The sequence below is a fragment of the Pleurodeles waltl genome, chromosome 8, assembly GCF_031143425.1.
Source record: "Pleurodeles waltl isolate 20211129_DDA chromosome 8, aPleWal1.hap1.20221129, whole genome shotgun sequence".
NCBI classification, from domain to species: Eukaryota; Metazoa; Chordata; class Amphibia; order Caudata; family Salamandridae; genus Pleurodeles; species Pleurodeles waltl.
Window position 1 is genome coordinate 682,340,268 of NC_090447.1, and position 21,222 is coordinate 682,361,489.

The 21,222-nt window shown below is 46.2% G+C and overlaps 2 protein-coding genes across 4 annotated transcripts in view; one reads left to right on the forward strand and one right to left on the reverse strand.

Moving 5' to 3' along the window:
• Positions 1 to 21,222, reverse strand: part of LOC138249549 (interleukin-1 receptor accessory protein-like) — a 2,044,856-nt gene that overhangs the window by 1,095,833 nt on the left and 927,801 nt on the right. The window lies entirely within an intron of this gene.
• LOC138250213 (uncharacterized) overlaps positions 1 to 21,222 on the forward strand; it is a 446,562-nt gene that overhangs the window by 422,534 nt on the left and 2,806 nt on the right. The window lies entirely within an intron of this gene.

Consider the following 21,222-nt stretch of genomic DNA (forward strand, 5'->3'; position numbering starts at 1 on the left):
TTTGCACAGGATTCTGGGTAACAGAATCTGGTCAGATCGTCAAAAGTCACCCCATCTTGGATTCCCCTAGGAGTCTAATTTTTAAAAATGTGCAGGTTTGCCTAGTTTCCCCAGGTGCCGGCTGAGCTAGAGGCCAAAATCCACAGCACGGCACTTTGTGAAAAACAGCTCTGTTTTCTTTGTGAAAATGTGATGTGTCCACGTTGTGTTTTGTGGCATTTCCTGTTGCAGCCGCTAGGCCTACCAACACAAGTAAGGTACCATTTTTATCGGGAGACTTGGGGGTACGCTGGGTGGAAGGAAATTTGTGGCTCCTCTCAGATTCCAGAACTTTTTGTCACCGAAATGAGAGGAAAACGTGTTTTTTGACCAAATGTTGGGGTTTGCAAAGGATTCTGGTTAACAGAACCTGGTCACAGCCCCAAAAGTCACCCCATCTTGGATTCTCCTAGGTGTCTAGTTTTCAAATCTGCACAGGACTGCTAGGTTTCACTAGGTGCCGGCTGAGCTAGAGGCCAAAATCCACATCTAGGCACTTTGTAAGAAACAGCTGTTTTCTTTGTGAAAATGAGATGTGTCCACGTTGTGTTTTGGCTATTTCCTACCACGGGCGCTAGGCCTACCCATACAAGTGAGGTACCATGTATATTAGGAGACCTGGAGGAACACTGGGTGGAAGGAAATTTGTGGGTCCACTCAGAATCCAGAACTTTTTGTCTCCGAAATGAGAGGAAAAAGTGTTTTTTCTGCCAAATTTTGAGGTTTGTAAAGGATTCTGGGTAACAGAACCTGGTCAGAGCCCCACAAGTCACCGTATCTTGGATGCCCCTTGGTGTCTAGTTTTCAAAAATGTGCAGGTTTGCTAGGGTTCTCTAGGTGCCGGCTGAGCTAGAGGCCAAAATCCACAGCTAGCCACTTTGTATAAAACAGCTCTGTTTTATCTGTGAAAATGTGATGTGTCCACTTTGTGTTTTGGGGCATTTCCTATCGTGGGCGCTAGGCCTACCCACACAAGTGAGGTACCATTTTTAACGGGATGCTTGGGGGAAAGCAGAGTGGAAGGAAATTTGTGGCTCCTCTCAGATTCCAGAACTTTCTGTCACCGAAAGGAGAGGAAAAAGTGTTTTTTCGCTAAATTTTGAGGTTAGCAAAGGATTCTTGGTAACAGAACACTGGTCAGAGCCCCACAAATCACCCCATCTTGGATTCCCCTAGGTGTCTAGTTTACAAATCTGCACAGGTTTGCTAGGTTTCCCTAGGTGCCGGCTGAGCTAGAGGCCAAAATCCACAGCTAGGCACTTTGTAAAAAACAGCTCTGTTTTCTTTGTCAAAATGTGATGTGTCCATGTTGTGTTTTAGGGCATTTCCTGTAGCGGGCGCTAGGCCTACCCACACAAGTAAGGTACCATTTGTATTGGGAGACTTAGGGGTACGCTGGGTGGAAGGAAATTCGTGGCTCCACTCTGAATCCAGAACTTTCTGTCACTGAAATGAGAGGAAAAAGTGTTTTTTTGGACAGATTTTGAGGTTTGCAAAGGATTCTGGGTAACAGAACCTGGTCAGAGCCCCACAAGTCACCCCATCTTGGATTCCCCTAGGTGTCTACTTTTCAAAAATGTACAGGTTTCCTAGGTTTCCCCAGGTGCCGGCTGAGCTAGAGGTCAAAATCCACAGCTAGCCACTTTGTATAAAATAGCTCTGTTTTCTTTGTGAAAATGTGATGTGTCCACGTTGTGTTTTAGGGCATTTCCTTTCGTGGGCGCTAGGCCTACCCACACATGTGAGGTGCCATTTTTATCGGGACACATGGGGGAATGCTGGGTGGAAGGAAATTTGTGGCTCCTCTCAGATTCCAGAACTTTCTGTTACCGAAATGTGAGGAAAAAGTGTTTTTTTTTGGCCAATTTTTGAGGTTAGCAAAGGATTCTTGCTAACAGAACACTGGTCAGAGCCCCACAAATCACCCCATCTTGGATTCCGCTAGGTGTTTAGTTTTCACGTCTGCACAGGTTTGCTAGGTTTCCCTAGGTGCCGGCTGAGCTAGAGGCCAAAATCCACAGCTAGGCACCTTGTAAAAAACAGCTCTGTTTTCATTGTGAATATGTGATGTGTCCACTTTGTGTTTTGGGGCATTTCCTTTCGTGGGCGCTAGGCCTACCCACACATGTGAGGTGCCATTTTTATCGGGACACATGGGGGAACGCTGGGTGGAAGGAAATTTGTGGCTCCTCTCAGATTCCAGAACTTTCTGTTACCGAAATGTGAGGAAAAAGTGTTTTTTTTTGGCCAATTTTTGAGGTCAGCAAAGGATTCTTGCTAACAGAACACTGGTCAGAGCCCCACAAATCACCCCATCTTGGATTCCCCTAGGTGTCTAGTTTTCATGTCTGCACAGGTTTGCTAGGTTTCCCTAGGTCCCGGCTGAGCTAGAGGCCAAAATCCACAGCTAGGCATTTTATAAAAAACAGCATGGTATTATCTGTGAAAATGTGATGTGTCCACGTTGTGTTTTGGGGCATTTTCTTGTCACGGACGCTAGGCCTACCCACACAAGTAAGGTACAATTTTTATCGGGAGACATGGGGGAACGCTGGGTGGAAGAAAATTCGTCGCTCCTCTCTGAATCCAGAACTTTCTTTCACCAAAATGAGAGGAAAAAGTGTTTTTTTGGCCACATTTTGAGGTTTGCAAAGGATTCTTGGTAACAGAACACTGGTCAGATCGTCAAAAGTCACCCCATCTTGGATTCCCCTAGGAGTCTACTTTTTTAAAATGTGCAGGTTTGCCTAGTTTCCCCAGGTGCCGACTGAGCTAGAGGCCAAAATCCACAGCAAGGCACTTTGTGAAAAACAGCTCTGTTTTCTTTGTGAAAATGTGATGTGTCCACGTTGTGTTTTGTGGTATCTCCTGTTGCAGCCGCTAGGCCTACCAACACAAGTAAGGTACCATTTTTATCTGGAGACTTGGGGGTACGCTGGGTGGAAGGAAATTTGTGGCTCCTCTCAGATTCCAGAACTTTTTGTCACCGAAATGAGAGGAAAACTTGTTTTTTGACCAAATGTTGGTGTTTGCAAAGGATTCTGGGTAACAGAAACTGGTCACAGCCCCAAAAGTCACCCCATCTTGGATTCTCCTAGGTGTCTAGTTTTCAAAAATGTGCAGGTTTGCTAGGGTTCTCTAGGTGCCGGCTGAGCTAGAGGCCAAAATCTACAGCCAGCTACTTTGTATAAAACAGCTCTGTTTTCTTTGTGAAAATGTGATGTGTCCACGTTGTGTTTTGGGGCATTTCGTGTCGCGGGCGCTAGGCCTACCCACACAAGTGAGGTACCACTTCTCTCGGGAGACTTGGAGGAACGCTGGGTGGAAGGAAATTTGTGGCTGCACTCAGAATCCAGAACTTTCTGTCACCGAAATGAGAGGAAAAAGTGTTTTTTTGGCCACATTTTGAGGTTGGCAAAGGATTCTGGGTAACAGAACCTGGTCAGAGCCCCACAAGTCACCCCATCTTGGATTCCCCTAGGTGTCTAGTTTTTAAAAATATGCAGGTTTTCTAGGTTTCCCCAGGTGCTGGTTGAGCTAGAGGCCAAAATCCACAACTAGGCACTTTATAAAAAACAGTTCTGTTTTATCTGTGAAAATGTGATGTGTCCACTTTGTGTTTTGGGGCATTTCCTTTCGTGGGCGCTAGGCCTCCCCACACAAGTGAGGTACCATTTTTAACGGGATACTTGGGGGAACGCAGGGTGGAAGGAAATTTGTGGCTCCTCTCAGATTCCAGAACTTTCTGTCACCAAAATAAGAGGAAAAAGTGTTCTTTGGCCACATTTTGAGGTTAGCAAAGGATTCTGGATAACAGAACACTGGTCAGAGCCCCACAAATCACCCCATCTTGGATTCCCCTAGGTGTCTAGTTTTCAAATCTGCACAGGTTTGGTAGGTTTCCCTAGGTGCCGGCTGAGCTAGAGGCCAAAATCCACAGCTAGGCACTTTGTATAAAACAGCTCTGTTTTCTTTGTGAAAATGTGATGTGTCCACGTTGTGTTTTGGGGCATTTCGTGTCGCGGGCGCTAGGCCTACCCACACAAGTGAGGTACGATTTGTATCGGGAGACTTAGGGGTACGCTGGGTGGAAGGAAATTTGTGGCTCCACTCAGAATCCAGAACTTTCTGTCACCGAAATGAGAGGAAAAAGTGTTTTTTTTGACAGATTTTGAGGTTTACAAAGGATTCTGGGTAACAGAACCTGGTCAGAGCCCCACAAGTCACCCCATCTTGGATTCCCCAGGGTGTCTAGTTTTCAAAAATGTGCAGGTTTCCAAGGTTTCCCCAGGTGCCGGCTGACCTAGAGGTCAAAATCCACAACTAGCCTCTTTGTATAAAATAGCTCTGTTTTCTTTGTGAAAATGTGATGTGTGCACGTTGTGTTTTGGGGCATTTCCTTTTGTGGGCGCTAGGCCTACCCACACAAGTGAGGCGCCATTTTTATCGGGAGACATGGGGGAACGCTGGGTGGAAGGAAATTTGTGGCTCCTCTCAGATTCCAGAACTTTCTGTTACCGAAATGTGAGGAAAAAGTGTTTTTTTGGCCAAAATTTGAGGTTAGCAAAGGATTCTTGCTAACAGAACATTGGTCAGAGCCCCACAAATCACCACATCATGGATTCCCCTAGGTGTCTAGTTTTCATGTCTGCATAGGTTTGCTAGGTTTCGCTAGGTGCTGGCTGAGCTAGAGGCCAAAATCCACAGCTAGGCACTTTGTAAAAAACAGCTCTGTTTTCATTGTGAAAATGTGATGTGTCCACGTTGTGGTTCAGGGCATTTCTTGTCACGGACGCTAGGCCTACCCACACAAGTAAGGTACAATTTTTATAGGGAGACATGGGTGAACGCTGGGTGGAAGAAAATTCGTCGCTCCTCTCTGAATCCAGAACTTTCTTTCACCAAAATGAGAGGAAAAAGTGTTTTTTTGGCCAAATTTTGAGGTTTGCAAAGGATTCTGGGTAACAGAATCTGGTCAGATCGTCAAAAGTCACCCCATCTTGGATTCCCCTAGGAGTCTAATTTTTTAAAATGTGCAGGTTTGCCTAGTTTCCCCAAGTGCCGACTGAGCTAGAGGCCAAAATCCACAGCAAGGCACTTTGTGAAAAACAGCTCTGTTTTCTTTGTGAAAATGTGATGTGTCCACGTTGTGTTTTGTGGTATTTCCTCTTGCAGCCGCTAGGCCTACCAACACAAGTAAGGTACCATTTTTATCTGGAGACTTGGGGGTACGCTGGGTGGAAGGAAATTTGTGGCTCCTCTCAGATTCCAGAACTTTTTGTCACCGAAATGAGAGGAAAACTTGTTTTTTGACCAAATGTTGGGGTTTGCAAAGGATTCTGGGTAACAGAACCTGGTCACAGCCCCAAAAGTCACCTCATCTTGGATTCTCCTAGGTGTCTAGTTTTAAAAAATGTGCAGGTTTGCTAGGGTTCTCTAGGTGCCGGCTGAGCTAGAGGCCAAAATCTACAGCCAGCTACTTTGTATAAAACAGCTCTGTTTTCTTTGTGAAAATGTGATGTGTCCACGTTGTGTTTTTGGGCATTTCGTGTCGCGGGCGCTAGGCCTACCCACACAAGTGAGGTACCACTTCTCTCGGGAGACTTGGAGGAACGCTGGGTGGAAGGAAATTTGTGGCTCCATTCAGAATCCAGAACTTTCTGTCACCGAAATGAGAGGAAAAAGTGTTTTTTTGGACAGATTTTGAGGTTTACAAAGGATTCTGGGTAACAGAACCTGGTCAGAGCCCCACAAGTCACCCCATCTTGGATTCCCCTGGGTGTCTAGTTTTAAAAAAATGTGCACGTTTCCTAGGTTTCCCCAGGTGCCGTCTGACCTAGAGGCCAAAATCCACAGCTAGGCACTTTTTAAAAAACAGCTCTGTTTTCTTTGTGAAAATGTGATGTGTCCATGTTGTGTTTTAGGGCATTTCCTTTTGTGGGCGCTAGGCCTACCCAGACAAGTGAGGCGCCATTTTTATCGGGAGACATGGGGGAACGCTGGGTGGAAGGAAATTTGTGGCTCCTCTCAGATTCCAGAACTTTCTGTTACCGAAATGTGAGGAAAAAGTGTTTTTTTGGCCAAATTTTGAGGTTAGCAAAGGATTCTTGCTAACAGAACACTGGTCAGAGCCCCACAAATCACCCCATCATGGATTCCCCTAGGTGTCTAGTTTTCATGTCTGCACAGGTTTGCTAGGTTTCGCTAGGTGCCGGCTGAGCTAGAGGCCAAAATCCACAGCTAGGCACTTTGTAAAAAACAGCTCTGTTTTCATTGTGAAAATGTGATGTGTCCACGTTGTGGTTCGGGGCATTTCTTGTCACGGACGCTAGGCCTACCCACACAACTGAGGTAACACTTCTCTCGGGAGACTTGGAGGAAAGCTGAGTGGAAGGAAGTTTGTGGCTCCACTCAGAATCCAGAACTGAAATGAGAGGAAAAATTGTTTTTTGGGCCAAATATTGAGGTTGGCAAAGGATTCTGGGTAATAGAACCTGGTCAGAGCCCCACAAGTCACCCCATCTTGGATTCCCCTACGTGTCTAGTTTTAAGAAAGGTGCAGGTTTCCTAGGTTTACCCAGGTGCCGGCTGAGCTAGAGGCCAAAATCCACAGCTAGGCACTTTATAAAAAAACAGCTCTGTTTTCTTTGTGAAAATGTGATGTGTCCACGTTGTGTTTTGGGGCATTTCCCTTCGTGGGCGCTAGGCCTACCCACACAAGTGAGGTGCCATTTTTATCAGGAGACATGGGGGAATGCTCGGTGGAAGGAAATTTGTGGCTCCTCTCAGATTCCAGAACTTTCTGTTACCGAAATGTGAGGAAAAAGTGTTTTTTTGGCCAAATTTTGAGGTTAGCAAAGGATTCTTGCTAACAGAACACTGGTCAGAGCCCCACAAATCACCCCATCTTGGATTCCCCTAGGTCTCTAGTTTTCACGTCTGCACAGGTTTGCTAGGTTTCCCTAGGTGCCGGCTGAGCTAGAGGCCAAAATCCACAGCTAGGCACCTTGTAAAAAACAGCTCTGTTTTCTTTGTGAAAATGTGATGTGTCCACGTTGTGTTTTGGGGTATTTCCTGTAGCGGGAGCTAGGCCTACCCACACAACTGAGGTACCACTTCTCTCGGGAGACTTGGAGGAAAGCTGGGTGGAAGGAAGTTTGTGGCTCCACTCAGAATCCAGAACCGAAATGAGAGGAAAAATAGTTTTTTTGGCCAAATTTTGAGGTTGGCAAAGGATTCTGGGTAACAGAACCTGGTCAGAGCCCCACAAGTCACCCTATCTTGGATTCCCCTATGTGTCTAGTTTTAAAAAATGTGCAGGTTTCCTAGGTTTCCCCAGGTGCCGGCTGAGCTAGAGGCCAAAATCCACAGCTAGGCACTTTATAAAAAAACAGCTCTGTTTTATCGGTGAAAATGTGGTGTGTCCACGTTGTGTTTTGGGGGCATTTTCTTTCCTGGGCGCTGAGCCTACCCACACAAGTGAGGTACCATTTGTATCGGGAGACTTAGGGGTAAGCTGGGTGGAAGGAAATTTGTGGCTCCTCTCAGATTCCAGAATTTTCTGTTACCGAAATGTGAGGAAAAAGTGTTTTTTTGGCCAAATTTTGAGGTTAGCAAAGGATTCTTGCTAACACAACACTGGTCAGAGCCCCACAAATCACCCCATCTTGGATTCCCCTAGGTGTCTAGTTTTAAAAAATGTGCAGGTTTCCCCAGGTGCCGGCTGAGCTAGAGGTCAAAATCCACAGCTAGCCACTTTGTATAAAATAGCTCTGTTTTCTTTGTGAAAATGTGATGTGTCCACGTTGTGTTTTGGGGCATGTCCTTTCGTGGGCGCTAGGCCTACCCATACAAGTGAGGTGCCATTTTTATCGGGAGACATGGGGGAATGCTGGGTGGAAGAAAATTTGTGGCTCCTCTCAGATTCCAGAAAGTTCTGTTACCGAAATGTGAGGAAAAAGTGTTTTTTTTTGGCCAATTTTTGAGGTTAGCAAAGGATTCTTGCTAACAGAACACTGGTCAGAGCCCCACAAATCACCCCATCTTGGATTCCGCTAGGTGTTTAGTTTTCACGTCTGCACAGGTTTGCTAGATTTCCCTAGGTGCCGGCTGAGCTAGAGGCCAAAATCCACAGCTAGGCACCTTGTAAAAAACAGCTCTGTTTTATTTGTGAATATGTGATGTGTCCACTTTGTGTTTTGGGGCATTTCCTGTAGCGGGCGCTAGGCCTACCCACACAACTGAGGTACCACTTCTCTCGGAAGACTTGGAGGAAAGCTGGGCGGAAGGAAGTTTGTGGCTCCACTCAGAATCCAGAACCGAAATGAGAGGAAAATGTGTTTTTTTTGCCAAATTTTGAGGTTGGCAAAGGATTCTGGGTAACAGAACCTGGTCAGAGCCCCACAAATCACCGTATCTTGGATTCCCCTACGTGTCTAGTTTTAAGAAATGTGCAGGTTTCCTAGGTTTCCCCAGGTGCCGGCTGAGCTAGAGGCCAAAATCCACAGCTAGGCACTTTATAAAAAAACAGCTCTGTTTTATCTGTGAAAATGTTGTGGGTCCACGTTGTGTTTTGGGGCATTTCCTTTCCTGGGCGCTGAGCCTACCCACACAAGTGAGGTACCATTTGTATCGGGAGACTTAGGGGTAAGCTGGGTGGAAGGAAATTTGTGGCTCCTCTCAGATTCCAGAACTTTCTGTCACCGAAATGAGAGGAAAAGGTGTTTTTTGGTCAAATGTTGGGTTTTGCAAAGGATTCTGGGTAACAGAATCTGGTCAGAGCCCCACAAGTCACCCCATCTAGGATTCCCCTAGGTGTTTAGTTTTAAAATCTGCACAGGTTTGCCAGATTTCCCTAGGTGCCGGCTGAGCTAGATGCCAAAATCCACAGCTAGGCACTTTGTAAAAAACAGCTGTTTTCTTTGTGAAAATGTGATGTGTCCACGTTGTGTTTTTGGGCATTTCGTGTCGCGGGCGCTAGGCCTACCCACACAAGTGAGGCGCCATTTTTATCGGGAGACATGGGGGAACGCTGGGTGGAAGGAAATTTGTGGCTCCTCTCAGATTCCAGAACTTTCTGTCACCGAAATGTGAGGAAAAAGTGTTTTTTTGGCCAAATTTTGAGGTTAGCAAAGGATTCTTGCTAACAGAACACTGGTCAGAGCCCCACAAATCACCCCATCATGGATTCCCCTAGGTGTCTAGTTTTCATGTCTGCACAGGTTTGCTAGGTTTCGCTAGGTGCCGGCTGAGCTAGAGGCCAAAATCCACAGCTAGGCACTTTGTAAAAAACAGCTCTGTTTTCATTGTGAAAATGTGATGTGTCCACGTTGTGGTTCGGGGCATTTCTTGTCACGGACGCTAGGCCTACCCACACAACTGAGGTAACACTTCTCTCGGGAGACTTGGAGGAAAGCTGAGTGGAAGGAAGTTTGTGGCTCCACTCAGAATCCAGAACTGAAATGAGAGGAAAAATTGTTTTTTGGGCCAAATATTGAGGTTGGCAAAGGATTCTGGGTAATGGAACCTGGTCAGAGCCCCACAAGTCACCCCATCTTGGATTCCCCTACGTGTCTAGTTTTAAAAAATGTGCAGGTTTCCTAGGTTTACTCAGGTGCCGGCTGAGCTAGAGGCCAAAATCCACAGCTAGGCACTTTATAAAAAAACAGCTCTGTTTTCTTTGTGAAAATGTGATGTGTCCACGTTGTGTTTTGGGGCATTTCCCTTCGTGGGCGCTAGGCCTACCCACACAAGTGAGGTGCCATTTTTATCAGGAGACATGGGGGAATGCTCGGTGGAAGGAAATTTGTGGCTCCTCTCAGATTCCAGAACTTTCTGTTACCGAAATGTGAGGAAAAAGTGTTTTTTTGGCCAAATTTTGAGGTTAGCAAAGGATTTTGCTAACAGAACACTGGTCAGAGCCCCACAAATCACCCCATCTTGGATTCCCCTAGGTCTCTAGTTTTCACGTCTGCACAGGTTTGCTAGGTTTCCCTAGGTGCCGGCTGAGCTAGAGGCCAAAATCCACAGCTAGGCACCTTGTAAAAAACAGCTCTGTTTTCTTTGTGAAAATGTGATGTGTCCACGTTGTGTTTTGGGGTATTTCCTGTAGCGGGAGCTAGGCCTACCCACACAACTGAGGTACCACTTCTCTCGGGAGACTTGGAGGAAAGCTGGGTGGAAGGAAGTTTGTGGCTCCACTCAGAATCCAGAACCGAAATGAGAGGAAAAATAGTTTTTTTGGCCAAATTTTGAGGTTGGCAAAGGATTCTGGGTAACAGAACCTGGTCAGAGCCCCACAAGTCACCCTATCTTGGATTCCCCTATGTGTCTAGTTTTAAAAAATGTGCAGGTTTCCTAGGTTTCCCCATGTGCCGGCTGAGCTAGAGGCCAAAATCCACAGCTAGGCACTTTATAAAAAAACAGCTCTGTTTTATCGGTGAAAATGTGGTGTGTCCATGTTGTGTTTTGGGGCATTTTCTTTCCTGGGTGCTGAGCCTACCCACACAAGTGAGGTACCATTTGTATCGGGAGACTTAGGGGTAAGCTGGGTGGAAGGAAATTTGTGGCTCCTCTAAGATTCCAGAACTTTCTGTTACCGAAATGTGAGGAAAAAGTGTTTTTTTGGCCAAATTTTGAGGTTAGCAAAGGATTCTTGCTAACACAACACTGGTCAGAGCCCCACAAATCACCCCATCTTGGATTCCGCTAGGTGTTTAGTTTTCACATCTGCACAGGTTTGCTAGGTTTCCCTAGGTGCCGGCTGAGCTAGAGGCCAAAATCCACAGCTAGGCACCTTGTAAAAAACAGCTCTGTTTTATTTGTGAATATGTGATGTGTCCACTTTGTGTTTTGGGGCATTTCCTGTAGCGGGCGCTAGGCCTACCCACACAACTGAGGTACCACTTCTCTCGGAAGACTTGGAGGAAAGCTGGGCGGAAGGAAGTTTGTGGCTCCACTCAGAGTCCAGAACCGAAATGAGAGGAAAAAGTGTTTTTTTTGCCAAATTTTGAGGTTGGCAAAGGATTCTGGGTAACAGAACCTGGTCAGAGCCCCACAAATCACCGTATCTTAGATTCCCCTACGTGTCTAGTTTTAAGAAATGTGCAGGTTTCCTAGGTTTCCCCAGGTGCCGGCTGAGCTAGAGGCCAAAATCCACAGCTAGGCACTTTATAAAAAAACAGCTCTGTTTTATCTGTGAAAATGTTGTGGGTCCACGTTGTGTTTTGGGGCATTTCCTTTCCTGGGCGCTGAGCCTACCCACACAAGTGAGGTACCATTTGTATCGGGAGACTTAGGGGTAAGCTGGGTGGAAGGAAATTTGTGGCTCCTCTCAGATTCCAGAACTTTCTGTCACCGAAATGAGAGGAAAAGGTGTTTTTTGGTCAAATGTTGGGGTTTGCAAAGGATTCTGGGTAACAGAATCTGGTCAGAGCCCCACAAGTCACCCCATCTAGGATTCCCCTAGGTGTTTAGTTTTAAAATCTGCACAGGTTTGCCAGATTTCCCTAGGTGCCGGCTGAGCTAGATACCAAAATCCACAGCTAGGCACTTTGTAAAAAACAGCTGTTTTCTTTGTGAAAATGTGATGTGTCCACGTTGTGTTTTGGGGCATTTCCTGTTGCGGGCGCTAGGCCTACCCACACAAGTGAGGTACAATTTTTATTGGGATACTTTGGGGTACGCTGGGTGGGAAGAAATTTGTGGCTCCTCTCAGAATCCATAAATTTCTGTCACCAAAATGAGAGGAAAAAGTGTTTTTTTGCCCAATTTTTGAGGTTAGCAAAGGATTCTTGGTAACAGAACACTGGTCATAGCCCCACAAATCACCCCATCTTGGATTCCCCTAGGTGTCTAGTTTTCAAATCTGCACAGGTTTGCTAGGTTTCCCTAGGTGCCGGCTGAGCTAGAGGCCAAAATCCACAGCTAGGCACTTTGTAAAAAATAGCTCTGTTTTGTTTGTGAAAATGTGATGTGTCCACGTTGTGTTTTGGGGCATTTCCTGTTGCGGGTGCTAGGCCTACCCACACAAGTGAGGTACCATTTGTATCGGGAGACTGAGGGGTACGCTGGGTGGAAGGAAATGTGTGGCTCCTCTCAGATTCCAGAACTTTCTGTCACCGAAATGAGAGGAAAAAGTGTTTTTTTGGCCAAATTTTGAGGATAGCAAAGGATTCTGGGTAACAGAACCTGGTCAGAGCCCCACAAGTCACCCCATTTTGCATGCCCATAGGAATCTAATTTAAAAAATTGCACAGGTTTGCTAGGTTTCCCTAGGTGCCGGATGAGCTAGAGGCCAAAATCCAACGTTAGGAACTTTGTGAAAAAACAGCTGTTTTCTTTGTGAAAATGTGATGTGTCCACGTTGTGTTTTGGGGCATTTCCTTTCGCAGGCGCTAGGCCTAGCCACACAAGTGAGGTACCATTGTTATCAGGAGACTTGGAGGAACACTGGGTGGAAGTAAATTTGTGGCTCCTCTCAGATTCCAGAACTTTCTGTCACCAAAATGAGAGGGAAAAGTGTTTTTTTGGCAAACCTTTGAGGTTTGCAAAGGATTCTGGGTAACAGAACCTGGTCAGAGCCCCACAAGTCACCCCGTCTTGCGTGCCCCTAGGAATCTCATTTTTAAAAATGTGCAGGTTTCCTAGGTTTCCCCAGGTGCCGGCTGAGCTAGAGGCCAAAATCCACAGCTAGGCACTTTATAAAAAAACAGCTCTGTTTTATCTGTGAAAATGTGATGTGTCCACATTGTGTTTTGGGGCATTTCCTTTCGTGGGCCCTAGGCCTACACACACAAGTGAGGTACCATTTTTATCGGGAGACTTGGGGGAACGCTGGGTGGAAGGAAAATTGTGGCTCCTCTCAGATTCCAGAACTTTCTGTCACCGAAATGAGAGGAAAAAGTGTTTTTTTGGCCACATTTTGAGAATTGCAAAGGATTCTGTGTAACAAAACCTGGTCAGAAACCCAAAAGTCACCCCATCTTTGATGCCCCTAGGTGTCTAGTTTTCAAAAATGTCCAGGTTTGCTAGGTTTCTCTAGGTGCCGGCTGAGCTAGAGGCCAAAATCCAGAGCTAGCCACTTTGTATAAAACAGCTCTGTTTTCTTTGTGAAAACTTTATGTGTCCACGTTGTGTTTTGGGGCATTTCCTGTTGCGGGCGCTAGGCCTACCTACACAAGTGAGGTACCACTTCTCTCGTGAGACTTGGAGGAACGCTGGGTGGAAGGAAATTTATGGCTCCACTCAGAATCCAGAACTTTCTGTCACCGAAATGAGAGGAAAACGTGTTTTTTGGCCAAATTTTGAGGTTTGCAAAGGATTCTGGGTAACAGAACCTGGTCAGAGCCCCAAAAGTCACCCCATCTTGGATGCCCCTAGGTGTCTAGTTTTTAAAAATGTGCAGGTTTGCTAGGTTTCTCTAGGTGCCGGCTCCCCTATTGGCCAAAATCCACAGCTAGCCACTTTGTATAAAACAGCTCTGTTTTCTTTGTGAAAATGTGATGTGTCCACGTTGTGTTCTTGGGCATTTCGTGTCGCGGGCGCTAGGCCTACCCACACAAGTGAGGTACCACTTCTCTCGGGAGACTTGGAGGAACGTTGGGTGGAAGGAAATTTGTGGCTCCACTCAGAATCCAGAACCGAAATGAGAGGAAAAAGTATTTTTTGGGCCAAATTTTGAGGTTGGCAAAGGATTCTGGGTAACAGAACCTGGTCAGAGCCCCACAGATCACCCCATCTTGGATTCCCCTAGGTGTCTAGTTTTAAAAAATGTGCAGGTTTGCTAGGTTTCTCTAGGTGCCGGCTGACCTGTGGGCCAAAATCCACAGCTAGCCACTTTTTATAAAACAGCTCTGTTTTCTTTGTGAAAATGTGATGTGTCAACGTTGTGTTTTAGGGCATTTCCTTTACGGTCGCTACGCCTACACACACACAAGTGAGGTACAATTTTTATCGGGAGACTTGGGGAAACGCTGGTTGGAAGGAAATTTGTGGCTCCACTCAGAATCCAGAACTTTCTGTCACCGAAATGAGAGGATAACATGTTTTTTTGGCCAAATTTTGAGGTTAGCAAAGGATTCTTGGTACCAGAACACTGGTCAGAGCCCCAAAAATCACCCCATCTTGGATTCCCCTACGTGTCTAGTTTTCAAGTCTGCACAGGTTTGCTAGGTTTCCCTAGGTGCCGGCTCAGCTAGAGGCCAAAACCCACAGCTAGGCACTTTGTAAAAAACAGCTCTGTTTTATTTGTGAAAATGTGATGTGTCCACGTTGTGTTTTGGGGCATTTCATGTCGCGGGCGCTAGGCCTACCCACACAAGTGAGGTACCACTTCTCTCGGGAGACTTGGAGGAACGCTGGGTGGAAGGAAATTTGTGGCTCCACTCAGAATCCAGAACTTTCTGTCACCGAACTGAGAGGAAAAAGTGTTTTTTTGGCCACATTTTGAGGTTGGCAAAGGATTCTGGGTAACAGAACCTGGTCAGAGCCCCACAAGTCACCCCATCTTGGATTCCCCTAGGTGTCTAGTTTTCAAAAATATGCAGGTTTTCTAGGTTTCCCCAGGTGCTGGTTGAGCTAGAGGCCCAAATCCACAACTAGGCACTTTATAAAAAACAGCTCTGTTTTATCTGTGAAAATGTGATGTGTCCACTTTGTGTTTTGGGGCATTTCCTTTTGTGGGCGCTAGGCCTACCCACACAAGTGAGGTACCATTTTTAACGGGATACTTGGGGGAACGCAGGGTGGAAGGAAATTTGTGGCTCCTCTCAGATTCCAGAACTTTCTGTCACCAAAATAAGAGGAAAAAGTGTTTTTTGGCCACATTTTGAGGTTAGCAAAGGATTCTGGATAACAGAACACTGGTCAGAGCCCCACAAATCACCCCATCTTGGATTCCCCTAGGTGTCTAGTTTTCAAATCTGCACAGGTTTGGTAGGTTTCCCTAGGTGTCAGCTGAGCTAGAGGCCAAAATCCACAGCTAGGCACTTTGTATAAAACAGCTCTGTTTTCTTTGTGAAAATGTGATGTGTCCACGTTGTGTTTTGGGGCATTTCGTGACGCGGGCGCTAGGCCTACCCACACAAGTGAGGTACCATTTGTATCGGGAGACTTAGGGGTACGCTGGGTGGAAGGAAATTTGTGGCTCCACTCAGAATCCAGAACTTTCTGTCACCGAAATGAGAGGAAAAAGTGTTTTTTTGGTTTACAAAGGATTCTGGGTAACAGAACCTGGTCAGAGCCCCACAAGTCACCCCATCTTGGATTCCCCTGGGTGTCTAGTTTTAAAAAATGTGCAGGTTTCCAAGGTTTCCCCAGGTGCCGGCTGACCTAGAGGTCAAAATCCACAGCTAGCCACTTTGTATAAAATAGCTCTGTTTTCTTTGTGAAAATGTGATGTGTGCACGTGTAGTGCTACATGCACTACATGCAAGATAAACAATGGTGCAGGGTGTGGACCATTGGCCTCTGCTTCCATTGGCCTTCGCTTCCATTTTGGTTTACGACTCCATTTTGTCGAGTCTGGTTCAGTGCGTAAGGCACTGTTCTGTGTTTTTCCACAAGCTTCGGCAAGCTGAAGGGTGGGGTGTTTTTCTGCTCAACTTCGCTCCATCTGCCTGATACGAAGGGCGCTATTTAAATTCCACGAGCTATCAGTTAGAACAACAGGGGGATGCGCCTGTACACAAGGAGGAATGCAAGCTGCCTGTACACAAGGAGGAATGCAAGCTTCACCTTGGAGCCCTCTCCTGGGAACTTGGCCCGTTCTGAGGAGACGTCTCGAAGGGTGAACAAGGTACCGCCGATTGCACAATTTGTTAAGGAGGGGGTCTTTTTCTAGAAAAGACTCCTGGGCGTTAGTAAATACTATAAAGGTTGGGGGCCTGGATGGACTGGTTTAGGAACTCTCTTCTGGGTTGGACGCAACGCCAGGAGGACTGATTGTCCCGAAAAGAGGCTCCCTGTGCCAGCTGATTTGGGTTCCCCGGCTTTGTGTACGGCGGAGGGATGCAGACGCTCTTTTCGGTGAAGCTCTTCAATTTATTAAGTATATTGTGTGTGCGTGCGTAATATGCACTTATTCTTGCAGTCATTTTCATGCTATTGAGCATTGAAGTATATTGTGTGTGCTTGTATTATATGCACTTACTCTTGCAGTTATTCACAGAGTGCTTATATCTTCATCATTATTCTCATGTTATTCTCCTGATGTATATATATATTAGTGTGGTTTAGTTTTGCTAGCTGAGAACATGCCCCTTAAATAAACTTGATTATTCTACTTACGAAGGTGTCTGAGAGTGATTGCTTTACATTGCGTCTTAAAATATCCTGAAGTGCATAGTTCTGATATTCTGAAGAGTAAAGCAACACAAATTGTCGTAGTCGTTTGCAGGATTCGAAAAAAAAAAAAAAGGGAAAATGCTTAATAAGATCAAAGCGAACTCAAAAGCAAGTTCTCATGTAGCAAATCCAGATAATGAAATACCGGGGTGGGAAGTGGCCCCGTATAAACTTTTAGCTCAGGAATGGTCACGTTGTGCTGGTTTGTGTGAAAATTGGAATGCGTGTATGTTAAATGCAGAAACTGAGGATGTTCTTACATGTTTACAAAAAGTTTCAATTGACAAGGGAAGGGAGATTTGTGCGTTGGGGAGGCGAGGCTGGATCTTGCTTTCTGCGTACCGAAAGTTGTATGAAAAATGTTTACAGTTACAAAAAGACCACGGGCAGCTGGAGAAGGAGTTAGTAGAAGCCCGAAATTCCTCTACTATGCTAGCTTGTCAAAATAAATTATTAAGTGATAAGCTGGAAATGTACCAACTGGTTGCAGAGGGAACGGCTGTTAGCGTCGCTAAATATAAACACAAGAAACGAAGAGGGAAAGTTAATAAAAAGAAGGTGCATTTAGCTATCTCTCAGGCAGGATTAGCCTTTGACCCTGAATTTTGGGATGGAAACATCTGGGATACATCTGATTTTTCAGATGAGTCCGGGGGTGATAACTGTCAAGATGTTAGTCAGGGAAAGACAGAGCGCAGGAATGTTGTCCGTACGCAGCCCATATATCGGCGAAAGTTACAGCATAGCCCAGCTAATCCTGGAGGGGTGATATTGGATGCCCTGGAGGATTATACACAGCAAGAACTAAGTGATGTGATAGACAGATTTCGACAGAGGTCTGGGGAAACATTGCTTACGTGGATGGTGTGTGTGCATGATATGGGAGGCCAGGGGGTCCAATTGGATCACGGCGACGCCCGAGGCTTTGTATGTTAAGTACAGACGCGGTTATCCAAAATGAGTTTAGAACTTATCCAGGGAATGGTCCCATGACCAATTTGTTGGAGTTAGCTGCGCAAGGGTGTGCTCAGAAGTATCCGACAGAGTCAGACTGGCCGCCTAATGATAAACCTTGGTATACTTTGAGAGATGCAGTACAGAGATTGAAGGAAGAAGGGATGAAAACAGCTATCTTTATGGGTAATGCCCATGATTTGATGAATGGAATTTTAAGTGTGTCTGTGCGAAACCGGTTGATTAGGGCCGCTCCTCCTGCATATAAGCATGTCATCATGACTTTGTTAATTAATCAGACGGGTAACCCATTGTCTCAGGTGGTAGAAGCGGTGCGTGAGTTAAGTGACTTAGGAGAATGGGCTAAGCCAGAGAGGAATTCACGGTCTGAGAATCGTACTGATAACAACAGGCTGACAAGGCGAGACATGTTTCAGGCCTTGCTGCGAGATGGGGTGACCAGGGATGAAATTGATGGGATAAGCACCAAGGACATGTGGGAGATGTACCGCAAACGCGGTTTGGATAAAAAGGAGGGGAGCAGGAAAGGGAACAAGAAGGATAACAAAGTGGTTAACCAGAGAAAGGCAGGAGGGGAGGAGCGTGAGGGTGAAAAGGGAGAGAGAGGGAGAGAGCCCCACAGTAGAGAGAGATTCCCAGATGATGGAGATTGGGAGGAAGAGCACCGGAGCTCAGAGGGAACCCGGAGCAGGGAGAGAGACCGGGAACTGACAGGTTCTGGGAAAACTCGAGGAAGAGAGTGGGAGAGGGAGCTGGTAAGCTCAGAGAGGTTGCAAAACAGAGACAGGGAGGAGGAGTTCCCTGAGAATTACCGCAAACTGTATCCAGATCTGACTTGGGCAGACTCTGATGTGCGCAGAGTGAAAATAGATTAGGAAACAGGTCAAACTCCGGTGCAGGGATGGGCTCGCAAAGATAACAGACCTCATGTCAAAGTAGAAATTTATTGGAAACGTGGAAATGTTCAAAAAGTTCGAGCCCTCGTTGACACCGGAGCGGAGGCCACTTTGATTCATGGCAACCCAAGAAAATTCAGGGGACAGTACTTCACCATTACGGGATTGGGCGGAAAAGAAACCCCGGCAGTGCAGATAGTGGTTCCCATGAAAATAGGGGCACTTCCAAAGAGAGAATACACTGTCTTGATTGTGCCCATTCCCGAGTACATTATTGGAATTGACATTTTGAAAGGGATGACCCTACATTTGGAAGATGGATGTTATCAATTTGGTTCCAAAAGATTTATATCAATAGCCGCCGCAAGGGTGGGGCTGTTGAAGATTCCTCCGGTAACACTTCCCCAAGCTACTAAGGTGATTCAAATGAAACAGTACAGAATACCGGGAGGACATGAGGAGATTAGCCAGACTATACATGACTTACTGGAGGCCGGGGTAATAGTTCCCATCACCACTGCGTGAAATAATGCCCTCTGGCCTGTTCGTAAAAGTGATAACAGTTGGAGGATTTGCATTGATTATCGCCAATTGAATAAACATATACCTCCTCTGACTGCAGCGGTCCCAGACACCATTACCTTGATTGAGAACATACAGAAACACAGTGGGACTTGGTATGCCACCATTGACATTGCCAATGCGTTCTTTACGATACCAATAGCAACTGAGAGCCAGCCTCAGCTGGCATTCCAGTGGGCGGGGCGTCAGTACACCTTCTGTAGATTGCCCATGGGGTATTTACATAGCCCCACTATCTGCCACCAGCTGGTGGCAGAGCATTTGGATGAAGTACCAGTGGTTCCTGGAGTGCAAATTTCTCACTACATAGATGACGTGATGATGCAGGGAGAGACACAAGAACAGGTGCAGATTCAGCTAGACAGGGTGGTGGAACATTTGCAGAATAAAGGGTGGGAGATTAACCCCGAGAAAGTGCAGGGACCGTCTCAGAGCGTAAAATCTTTGGGCATTCAGTGGAATCAGGGACACAGAGAAGTGTTGCCAAAAGTGAAACAAAAGATTAAGGAATTTGCAGTACCGTGAAATCGGAAGGAAGCCCAGAGTTTTATTGGACTATTCGGGTATTGGAGACAGCATATACCCCATTTGTCTCAGATTTTGGCCCCATTGTACAAAGTTACGCGAAAGAAGAATGCGTTTGAATGGGGAGAGCAGGAGCAGCGCGCGTTTGAATTGGCGAAAGACGCCATTCAGCATGCTTTGGATTTGTGGCCGATTCGAGAGGGAGACATTGAGTTGAATGTGACAGTCCAGGGGCAGTATGCTAATTGGAGTTTATGGCAAAAACAAGGAAGAAAGAGGGTGCCCCAGGGATTTTAGACAAAGAAGTTACACGAGGCAGGAGAGCGATATACTCCCTTTGAGAAGCAGCTGCTGGCCTGCTATTAGGCCCTGGTTGATACTGAGCAAATTACACTGGGACACAATGTGATTTTAAGGCCTGAAATTCCCATCATGCAGTGGGTGATGAGTTCCCCTAAAACTCATAGAATTGGGCATGCGCCGGAAGCCAGCATTATAAAATGGAAATGGTATGTCCAGGACAGGGCACGAGCGGGTCCAAAAGGAACCGCCGTTTTGCATGAGCAGGTAGCGCAGGCTCCAGTGGAGAATTCCGAAATGTTGCATGATGTACCTTCAGTGTGTGAATCCCCAGTAGGGTGGGGCCAGCCGTTCGCAGACTTGTCTGCAGATGACAAAAAACATGTGTGGTTCACGGATGGCTCAGCAAAATATGTTGGAGCGAAAAGGCACTGGAAGGCAGTGTCCTATAATCCTGTTACAAAGAAGCTTTTGACAACTACAGGACAGGGAAAAAGTAGCCAGTTTGCAGAGCTTTATGCCGTGTATCAGGCTTTAAAACAAGAGCTACCCATAAAAATGTCACATTTATACAGATTCCTGGTCTACCGCCAATGGGTTAGCTACTTGGCTTCCCACGTGGCATGCACATCAGTACAAAATCCATAACAAAGAGGTATGGGGGAAGGAGTTATGGCAGGAGATCTGGGAAATGTTACCTCAAAGCACCGTGACTGTCTATCATGTGGACGCTCACTGTCCAACTGATACATTAGACCGATGGTTCAATTGTCTTGCAGATGATCGAGCCAAGATTCAAGAGGCTGAAGTGGAGGCGCAGAATTCTGATTTGGTGGGAATGGCTAAATGGGCACACCAGAAATGCGGACATCTTGGAGAAAAGGCTACTCACAGGTGGGCCGAGATTAGAGGGATGCATCTTCCCCTAGATTTGATTAAAACAGCGATCATTGAATGTCCCATTTGTCAGCATGCACAGCACAGACCGGTCCCACAGGTGGTGAGAGGCCAGCTAGGCAGAGGTAAATTGCCAGGACAGATTTGGCAGATTGATTACATTGGACCAATGCCAGTGAGCAGGGGGTGTCAGTATGCCTGCACCGTGGTAGATACTTACTCTGGTTATCTCATAGCCTTTCCCTGCAAGCGTGCAACTCAGCAGAGTACCCTGAAAACATTAGATCTGTTGATTCTGTACTATGGAGTGCCGCTCCAAATTCAAAGTGATAACGCCAGCCACTTCAAGGGCAGACTAGTGCAGGACTATTGTGCACAACACAATATCGAGTGGATTTTTCACATACCTTACTACCCACAAGCAGCGGGACTGATTGAGAGAATGAATGGGTTGCTGAAAGAACAATTGCGTAAACTGTCTGATGGGACACTGAAGGGGTGGAGGGATAATTGGTACGATGCTTTGCAAATTTTGAACAACCAACCCCTTACAAATGCCGAGACACCTCTTATGAGAATGCTCACACCTGCTTTACAGATTAATCCGTTTACAACGAGCAATACCATTGTGTATTGGGAAACAGCTCCAGGAGCTTTGGCCCCA